Here is a 10,503-nt window from a genome sequence, read left to right on the forward strand (position 1 = left end):
GGTCAGAAAGGAAACTTGAGATGAAGTTACAGAGAGAAGGATAGAAACCGTAGGAGGGTAGTTTGGAAATCAAAGCTTTGTGCCAGACTCTATCAAAGGCTTTTGATATGTCCAAGGCAACAGCAAAAGTTTCACCAAAGTCTCTAAAAGAGGATGACCAAGACTCAGTAAGGAAAGCCAGAAGATCGCCAGTAGAGCGGCCTTGACGGAACCCATACTGGCGATCAGATAGAAGGTTGTGAAGTGATAGATGTTTAAGAATCTTCCTGTTGAGGATAGATTCAAAAACTTTAGATAAGCAGGAAATTAAAGCAATAGGACGGTAGTTTGAGGGATTAGAGCGGTCACCCTTTTTAGGAACAGGTTGAATGTAGGCAAACTTCCAGCATGAAGGAAAGGTAGATGTTGACAGACAGAGCTGAAAGAGTTTGACTAGGCAAGATGCAAGCACGGAGGCACAGTTTCGGAGAACAATAGGAGGGACCCCATCAGGTCCATAAGCCTTCCGAGGGTTTAGGCCAGCGAGGGCATGGAAAACATCATTACGAAGAATTTTAATACGTGGCATGAAGTAGTCAGAGGGTGGAGGAGAGGGAGGAACAAGCCCAGAATTGTCCAAGGTAGAGTTTTTAGCAAAGGTTTGAGCAAAGAGTTCAGCTTTAGAAATAGATGTGATAGCAGTGGTGCCATCTGGTTGAAGTAGAGGAGGGAAAGAAGAAGAAGCAAAGTTATTGGAGATATTTTTTGCTAGATGCCAGAAATTACGAGGGGAGTTAGATCTTGAAAGGTTTTGACATTTTCTGTTAATGAAGGAGTTTTTGGCTAGTTGGAGAACAGACTTGGCATGGTTCCGGGCAGAAATATAAAGTGCATGAGATTCTGGTGAAGGAAGGCTTAAGTACCTTTTGTGGGCCACCTCTCTATCATGTATAGCACGAGAACAAGCTGTGTTAAACCAAGGTTTAGAAGGTTTAGGACGAGAAAAAGAGTGAGGAATGTACGCCTCCATGCCAGACACTATCACCTCTGTTATGCGCTCAGCACACAAAGACGGGTCTCTTACACGGAAGCAGTAGTCATTCCAAGGAAAATCAGCAAAATACCTCCTCAGGTCTCCCCAACTAGCAGAGGCAAAACGCCAGAGGCACCTTCGCTTAGGGGGATCCTGAGGAGGGATTGGAGTGATAGGACAAGATAAAGATATGAGATTGTGATCGGAGGAGCCCAACGGAGAAGAAAGGGTGACAGCATAAGCAGAAGGATTAGAGGTCAGGAAAAGGTCAAGAATGTTGGGCGTATCTCCAAGACGGTCAGGAATACGAGTAGGGTGTTGCACCAATTGCTCTAGGTCATGGAGGATAGCAAAGTTGTAGGCTAGTTCACCAGGATGGTCAGTGAAGGGAGAGGAAAGCCAAAGCTGGTGGTGAACATTGAAGTCTCCAAGAATAGAGATCTCTGCAAAAGGGAAGAGGGTCAGAATGTGCTCCACTTTGGAAGTTAAGTAGTCAAAGAATTTCTTATAGTCAGAGGAGTTAGGAGAGAGGTATACAGCACAGATAAATTTAGTATGAGAATGACTCTGTAGTCGTAGCCAGATGGTGGAAAACTCGGAAGATTCAAGAGCGTGGGCACGAGAGCAGGTTAAGTCATTGCGCACATAAACGCAGCATCCAGCTTTGGATCGAAAATGAGGATAGAGAAAGTTGGAGGGAACAGAAAAGGGGCTACTGTCAGTTGCCTCAGACACCTGAGTTTCAGTGAGGAAAAGAAGATGAGGTTTAGAAGAGGAGAGGTGGTGTTCTACAGATTGAAAATTAGATCTTAGACCGCGAATGTTGCAGAAGTTAATGAAGAAAAAGTTGAGGTGGGTGTCAAGACACTTAGGGTCGTCGACGGAAAGGCAGTCCGACCTGGGGACATTTATGGTCCCCTCCCCAGATGGGGACTCTGAGGCTGGTGTAGGAGTCGCCATGATTTTAATTTTTTTTGAGTGAAGGGTGTGTGTGTGTTATTAGGTGCTTGTAGTTTTGTGTGGAGGAAGAGAGTCGTCTTTAGAGGGCAGGCTGTGACTGCCCCCTTGTGTTGTGAGACACAAAGGGAAACGTTCAGTGAGGTCACAGCTGGGCTTAATGATAAGTTCACAGCACCCCCTGAACAGTGCTTTAGACCTCACTGGGAGTAATTATCGTTTCGGCAGGTGTCTACTGCCTCCTCCTATATGTGTGTGTGTGTGTGTGTGTGTGTGTGTGTGTGTGTGTGTGTGTGTGTGTGTGTGTGTGTGTGTATGTGTGTGTGTGTGTGTGTGTGTGTGTGTGTGTGTGTGTGTGTGTGTGTGTGTGTGTCATGTTACTTGCCAAGTTTTTTTTTTTTTTTTTTTATGTAGGAAGGATACTGGCCAAGGGCAACAAAAATCTAATAAAAAAAAAATGCCCACTGAAATGCCAGTCCCTTAAAAGGGTCAAAGCAGTGGTCAAAAATTGGTGGATAAGTGTCTTGAAACCTCCCTCTTGAAGGAATTCAAGTCATAGGAAGGTGGAAATACAGAAGCAGGCAAGGAGTTCCAGAGTTTACCAGAGAAAGGGATGAATGATTGAGAATACTGGTTAACTCTTGCGTTAGAGAGGTGGACAGAATAGGAGTGAGAGAAAGAAGAAAGTCTTGTGCAGCGAGGCCGCGGGAGGAGGGGAGGCATGCAGTTAGCAAGATCAGAAGAGCAGTTGGCATGAAAATAGCGGTAGAAGACAGCTAGATATGCAACATTGCGGCGGTGAGAGAGGGGCTGAAGACAGTCAGTTAGAGGAGAGGAGTTGATGAGACGAAAAGCTTTTGATTCCACCCTGTCTAGAACAGCAGTATGAGTGGAACCCCCCCAGACATGTGAAGCATACTCCATACATGGACGGATAAGGCCCTTGTACAGAGTTAGCAGCTGGGGGGGTGAGAAAAACTGGCGGAGACGTCTCAGAACACCTAACTTCATAGAAGCTGTTTTAGCTAGAGATGAGATGTGAAGTTTCCAGTTCAGATTATAAGTAAAGGACAGACCGAGGATGTTCAGTGTAGAAGAGGGGGACAGTTGAGTGTCATTGAAGAAGAGGGGATAGTTGTCTGGAAGATTGTGTCGAGTTGATAGATGGAGGAATTGAGTTTTTGAGGCATTGAACAATACCAAGTTTGCTCTGCCCCAATCAGAAGTTTTAGAAAGATCAGAAGTCAGGCGTTCTGTGGCTTCCCTGCGTGATATGTTTACCTCCTGAAGGGTTGGACGTCTATGAAAAGACGTGGAAAAGTGCAGGGTGGTATCATCAGCATAGGAGTGGATAGGACAAGAAGTTTGGTTTAGAAGATCATTAATGAATAATAAGAAGAGAGTGGGTGACAGGACAGAACCCTGAGGAACACCACTGTTAATAGATTTAGGAGAAGAACAGTGACCGTCTACCACAGCAGCAATAGAACGGTCAGAAAGGAAACTTGAGATGAAGTTACAGAGAGAAGGATAGAAACCGTAGGAGGGTAGTTTGGAAATCAAAGCTTTGTGCCAGACTCTATCAAAGGCTTTTGATATGTCCAAGGCAACAGCAAAAGTTTCACCAAAGTCTCTAAAAGAGGATGACCAAGACTCAGTAAGGAAAGCCAGAAGATCACCAGTAGAGCGGCCTTGACGGAACCCATACTGGCGATCAGATAGAAGGTTGTGAAGTGATAGATGTTTAAGAATCTTCCTGTTGAGGATAGATTCAAAAACTTTAGATAAGCAGGAAATTAAAGCAATAGGACGGTAGTTTGAGGGATTAGAGCGGTCACCCTTTTTAGGAACAGGTTGAATGTAGGCAAACTTCCAGCAAGAAGGAAAGGTAGATGTTGACAGACAGAGCTGAAAGAGTTTGACTAGGCAAGATGCAAGCACGGAGGCACAGTTTCGGAGAACAATAGGAGGGACCCCATCAGGTCCATAAGCCTTCCGAGGGTTTAGGCCAGCGAGGGCATGGAAAACGTCATTACGAAGAATTTTAATACGAGGCATGAAGTAGTCAGAGGGTGGAGGAGAGGGAGGAACAAGCCCAGAATCGTCCAAGGTAGAGTTTTTAGCAAAGGTTTGAGCAAAGAGTTCAGCTTTAGAAATAGATGTGATAGCAGTGGTGCCATCTGGTTGAAGTAGAGGAGGGAAAGAAGAAGAAGCAAAGTTATTGGAGATATTTTTTGCTAGATGCCAGAAATCACGAGGGGAGTTAGATCTTGAAAGGTTTTGACATTTTCTGTTAATGAAGGAGTTTTTGGCTAGTTGGAGAACAGACTTGGCATGGTTCCGGGCAGAAATATAAAGTGCATGAGATTCTGGTGAAGGAAGGCTCAAGTACCTTTTGTGGGCCACCTCTCTATCCCTGAAAAGGGACACATTTTGTTAGTGTTCCTCGTGTTCCGTTTTCCTCCTATGTATATCTTTTTTTTTTTTTTTTTGTTGTAAATTAGTATAAGATTTGTTTACTCATTTTATGTCACGTAATATTATTCTCTTCTTAATTCAAGTTCTTTATATATATATATATATATATATATATATATATATATATATATATATATATATATATATATATATATATATATATATATATATATATATATATATATATATATATATATATATATATATATATATATATATATATATATATATACCAGCCCTCAATTAAGCAATCATCACACACACACACACACACACACACACACACTAACATTTACTCTTATTTTTCTCCCTCGTTTTTTTTCAAGGGGAAACTAAGCAAATTTCCAAAAAAATCCTAATACTTAAATCATGCAAACTGAAGGGGAAGGAGAGAGAGAGAGAGAGAGAGAGAGAGAGAGAGAGAGAGAGAGAGAGAGAGAGAGAGAGAGAGAGAGAGAGAGAGAGAGACGTACACTACCAGTGAAATTGGTAATAATCCACGCACACTGTTTCTGTCCACACCGTCTCTGGTTTGGTTGGAGGTGTTTGGTTAGGAGAGTTTGTTTGGTTTGGTTTGGTTGGGTAAGGTTAGGTTTGATTAGGTTGGGTTAAGTGTGGTTAGGTTGGGTTAGGTGAGGCTAAGACTTGCTGGTGAGGTGAGGTTAGGTTTGGTTAGGTTAAGTTGGATTGTGTTTGGACTAGTTTAGTTACTGATTTAACTGAATTACATAGAATTACATAAAAAGAAGCCACAACAGACCTTGCGGTCCTCACGAGGTGACCTCACCTAGGATTAGTAAGCTGATAGTAGAAGAAAAGGACAGGAAAGCGGAAGCTCCGCTCCCTCCGGCATGAGCCGTACAGGAAAACAGGTCGGAAAGAAATACCTTACGGGGTTAGAGAAGAAGAGAAAAAAAAAAAACGAAGAAAATTTTACAAGAAAGAAAGAAAATAGATGAAATGAAGTCCTCCCATTTCCTATAGGCAAGGAAGTTAATCACTAACAAAGAAACGCTGTTAGCCGCAGATTGCAGGCGATTTATCAAGATGGCTTTTAAAAATTTCTACAGTGTTGCAGTCTATCACGTCTCGAGGAAGCCCATTCCATGGATTTACTAATTGGTGGAAAAAAAAAAAAAAATGATTCATGAGAGTTGAAGGATTTCCAACAATTTTGCAACCGTTTCCTCGTGTAATTTGAAGAGTCTATGGTGAAATATTTACTGCAGTCCATGTTATCAATGCCTTTGATGATTTTAAACAGCTGTATTAAGTCGCCTCTTAGTCTTCTTTGTGTTAATGGGAAAAGATTTAATTCTTTAAGACGCTCTTCGTATGATTTGTTTGTTAGGCTTGGTATCATTTTTGTTACTCTACGCTGAACTCTTTCTAATTGATCAATGTCTTTCTGGTAGCAGGGGCGCCATGCTTGAACGCAATATTCTAAAAGGGGACGGACTAAAGAGTTATACAAAGTGAGGACTGTATCCTTAGATTCAAACATGAATTCAAACTTGAATGCTCAAAAGATCTGCCGATTAAGCCAATTACTTTATTCACTTTCTTTACGACTTGTGAACATTGTTGGCTAAGATTTAAGCTACTCGATATTGTCACTCCTAAATCAATTTCGTTGTCAACACTTTTAAGTTGGGTACCATTTAAAATATACTTTGCTTTCTCGTTTCTATACCCTACGTGAAGCCCTTTGCACTCATCTGCCAGGTTTGCCCCCAGTCTGTTAATTATCTAGATTTTTCTGCATTTATATTACTTGTTCGTTAGAGTCTACGGAATTTGCAATTTCGGTGTCATCAGCAAACTTCGATATTATGCTAGTAACACCCTCATCTATGTCGTTGATACAAACAAGGAAGAGAACAGGTACGTAAGACTGATCCCTGTGGCACCCCGCTGGTTACGTTAGTCCATTTGGATGCTTTTCCATTTATTACTACTCTTTGTTTACTGTTGTTTAGTCATTTTCAGCCCATCGCAACACGTCGCCTTGGATACCCTGTGATTTTAGTTTAATCAGTAAACGTTTGTGGGGGACTTTGTCGAAGGCCTTTTCAAAAATCAAGATATATTATATTTACCGTTTTATTCTCGTCATACTGCTTCAGAATATTATACAAGAAGTGTGAGAGGTTCGTCAAACAAGAGTGTTTGTTGCGGAAGCCGTGTTGAGTATTTTTAAGGAAGTTGTTTTATTCTTAGTGATTAACGAGTTTATCTCTTATTAGTGTTTCAAGCATTTTCAATACAAATGAGGTTAAGTTGTTTTTTTTTTTTATGTAGAATTGACACTGGCCAAGGGCAACAAAAATCCAATAAAAAAAAGCCCACTGAGATGCCAGTCCCAGAAAAGGGTCCAAAGCGATAGCCAAAAATTGAAGGAAAAGTGTCTTGAAACCTTCCTCTTGAAGGAATTCAAGTCATAGGAAGGTGGAATTACAAAAGCAGGCAGGGAGTTCCAGAGTTGACCAGAGAAAGGGATGAATGATTGAGAATACATTAGAGAGGTGGACAGAATAGGGGTGAGAGAAAGAAGAAACTCTTGTGCAGCGAGGCCGCGGTAGGAGGGGAGGCATGCAGTTAGCACGATCAGAAGAGCAGTTAGCATGAAAATAGCGGTAGAAGACAGCTAGAGATGCAACATTGCGGCAGTGAGAGAGAGGCTGAAGAGTCAGTTAGAGGAGAGGAGTTGATGAGACGAAAAGCTTTTGATTCCACCCTGTCTAGAAGAGCGGTATGAGTTAATTGGTTGGTAATTACATGGTAGAGATTTACTGTTTTTTTTTTTTTTTTTTAATCGGAGTAACCTTAGCGAGCCTCCACTCATCAGGCACTATACCGGACTGCAGGTATTTATATGGGACAATATGGTTAGTGGTTTAACTAATTCGGATTTCGCTTGCTTTAAGATGCGGGGAGAGATTGTGTCAGGCCCGGGTGACTTGCTAACTTATTGCTGCATTTTGACGCGTCACTTTGTGCCATACAGTTGCTGCATAACTGATAAACAATGTGGTGTAGTCGTGAGTCAAGTCACTGGTATATTCAAATGAGAGATCAGACCAGACCAGTATTCTAAAACGCTTTGCTCTCTCACCACGACTGTTTGCCAAAGCCACAGAGATGACCACCAGGATTCTTGACAGTGTTTCTCCTCGTAACAATGTACAAATCCAGTTAATCTGTCACTACAACTGTAAAAACACCTTCAAAAAGCCGCTTGTAACTTCAAGTAAAGCCTTTGAAAAGTAGTGGAGGTGTTGTGCAGCCTCACTCTCCTATCTCCCTCCTTCTCCTCCTCCTTTTCTTCATCCTCCTACTCCTGCTACCCCCAATAGCTTCCTACCCTCCCCCCCCTCCACTTCCAGCACACCCCTCACCAGATCAAAGAGAGAACCAGCACCCACGCCCCTCCCTCCCCCCTCGCCAGATGAGGCACCTGGTGTGGGGGCGAGGCGGTGGAGGGGTGGGGGTGCAGGTGAGAGCTCCAGGGTCACGCGATGCTACAAGAGGTTGACGATTTGTTCGGCCACGCCAGCTCGAGGGCTTTCATTGTGTGCGTGTGTCTGTGTGTGTGTGTGTGTGTGTGTGTGTGTGTGTGTGTGTGTGTGTGTGTGTGTGTGTGTGTGTGTGTGTGTGTGTGTGCGTGCGTGTGTGTGGAGAATGATGGGTGAGTTTGCATGCGTCTGTCTGAATTTACCTGTATATTTATCTCTCTATCTCTCTATCTATCTATCTATCTATCTATCTATCTGTCTGTCTGTCTGTCTATCTGTCTGTCTGTCTGTCTATTTTTTCTATCTATCTGACTGGCAGGTGAGTTTACACGTGTCTGTTGAGTTTACCTGTGTGTCTATTTGTCTATCTATCTATTTATCTATCTATCCATCTCACCTCAATGTACAAGACTTTCTACTTTCTTTCGCCATTATTCTATTCGGTTCACCTCCCTAATGCAAGAGTTTACCTGTGTGATTACTTGTGTGTGTGTGTGTGTGTGTGTGTGTGTGTGTGTGTGTGTGTGTGTGTGTGTGTGTGTGTGTGTGTATCTATAGTTTTATTTTCGTTGTGTTTCTAGGTGTCTATCTGTGTTTGTGTTTGTGTGTCATTATTTGTCTCTCTATCCATCTGATTTATTTGTCGTTTTGTTTGTTTTGCATTTATATACGTAAGTGTAGTATACTGGATCGAAACTACTGCTACTACTACTATTACTACTACTATTACTACTACTACTACTACTACTACTACTATTACTACTACTATTACTACTACTACTACTACTACTACTACTACTACTACTACTACTACTACTACTAGTACTAGTACTGTGTTATTTGTTCATGTTTTTCTCTTCTTCTCCTCCTCCTCCTCCTCCACAATGACATGTTTTCACAAAACGGTTGAAAATTGAGATGGAAGGTAATTTTCAAGGTACTTTTTCGGTTGTGTAAGTTACTTAAGTGTGGCAAGATCGAAACACACACACACACACACACACACACACACACACATACACACACACACACACACACACACACACACACACACACATACACACACACACACACGCACACACACACACTTATGCCATTATATCAGAAGAAGAAGAAGAAGAATAGTAACAACAACAACAACAACAACAACAACAACAACAACAACAACAATATAAGGGTACTTACTCTTCACGGCAGTAGTAGTAATAGTAGTAGTAGAAGTAGTAGTAGAACACGCAATACTCTTTCCACACGTAATGTGTGGAAAGCCTACAACTTTGCTATCCTCCATGACCTAGAGCAATTGGTGCAACACCCTACTCGTATTCCTGACCGTCTTGGAGATACGCCCAACATTCTTGACCTCTTCCTGACCTCTAATCCTTCTGCTTATGCTGTCACCCTTTCTTCTCCGTTGGGCTCCTCCGATCACAATCTCATATCTTTATCTTGTCCTATCACTCCAATCCCTCCTCAGGATCCCCCTAAGCGAAGGTGCCTCTGGCGTTTTGCCTCTGCTAGTTGGGGGGACCTGAGGAGGTATTTTGCTGATTTTCCTTGGAATGACTACTGCTTTCGTGTCAGAGACCCATCTTTGTGTGCTGAGCGCATAACAGAGGTGATAGTGTCTGGCATGGAGGCGTACATTCCTTACTCTTTTTCTCGTCCTAAACCTTCTAAACCTTGGTTTAACACAACTTGTTCTCGTGCTATACATGATAGAGAGGTGGCCCACAAAAGGTACTTAAGCCTTCCTTCACCAGAATCTCATGCACTTTATATTTCTGCCCGGAACCATGCCAAGTCTGTTCTCCAACTAGCCAAAAAACTCCTTCATTAACAGAAAATGTCAAAACCTTTCAAGATCTAACTCCCCTCGTGATTTCTGGCATCTAGCCAAAAATATCTCCAATAACTTTGCTTCTTCTTCTTTCCCTCCTCTACTTCAACCAGATGGCACCACTGCTATCACATCTATTTCTAAAGCTGAACTCTTTGCTCAAACATTTGCTAAAAACTCTACCTTGGACGATTCTGGGCTTGTTCCTCCCTCTCCTCCACCCTCTGACTACTTCATGCCACGTATTAAAATTCTTCGTAATGATGTTTTCCATGCCCTCGCTGGCCTAAACCCTTGGAAGGCTTATGGACCTGATGGGGTCCCTCCTATTGTTCTCCGAAACTGTGCCTCCGTGCTTGCACCTTGCCTAGTCGAACTCTTTCAGCTCTGTCTGTCAACATCTACCTTTCCTTCTTGCTGGAAGTTTGCCTACATTCAACCTGTTCCTAAAAAGGGTGACCGCTCTAATCCCTCAAACTACCGTCCTATTGCTTTAATTTCCTGCTTATCTAAAGTTTTTGAATCTATCCTCAACAGGAAGATTCTTAAACATCTATCACTTCACAACCTTCTATCTGATCGCCAGTATGGGTTCCGTCAAGGCCGCTCTACTGGTGATCTTCTGGCTTTCCTTACTGAGTCTTGGTCATCCTCTTTTAGAGACTTTGGTGAAACTTTTGCTGTTGCCTTGGACATATCAA

The 10,503-nt window shown here is 42.4% G+C and overlaps 1 long non-coding RNA gene across 1 annotated transcript in view; it reads right to left on the reverse strand.

Annotated features, from left to right (window-relative positions):
* The window catches only part of LOC135100393 (uncharacterized), a 58,837-nt gene extending 49,301 nt beyond the window's left edge, over window positions 1-9,536 (reverse strand). Inside the window, exon 1 of the long non-coding RNA XR_010268655.1 lies at window positions 9,148-9,536. This is a non-coding gene — a long non-coding RNA (uncharacterized LOC135100393). The remainder of the gene's footprint in view (window positions 1-9,147) is intronic.
* Window positions 9,537-10,503: the final 967 nt, after the last annotated feature.

The sequence above is a fragment of the Scylla paramamosain genome, chromosome 5 (assembly GCF_035594125.1).
Source record: "Scylla paramamosain isolate STU-SP2022 chromosome 5, ASM3559412v1, whole genome shotgun sequence".
In the NCBI taxonomy this organism is placed as follows: domain Eukaryota; kingdom Metazoa; phylum Arthropoda; class Malacostraca; order Decapoda; family Portunidae; genus Scylla; species Scylla paramamosain.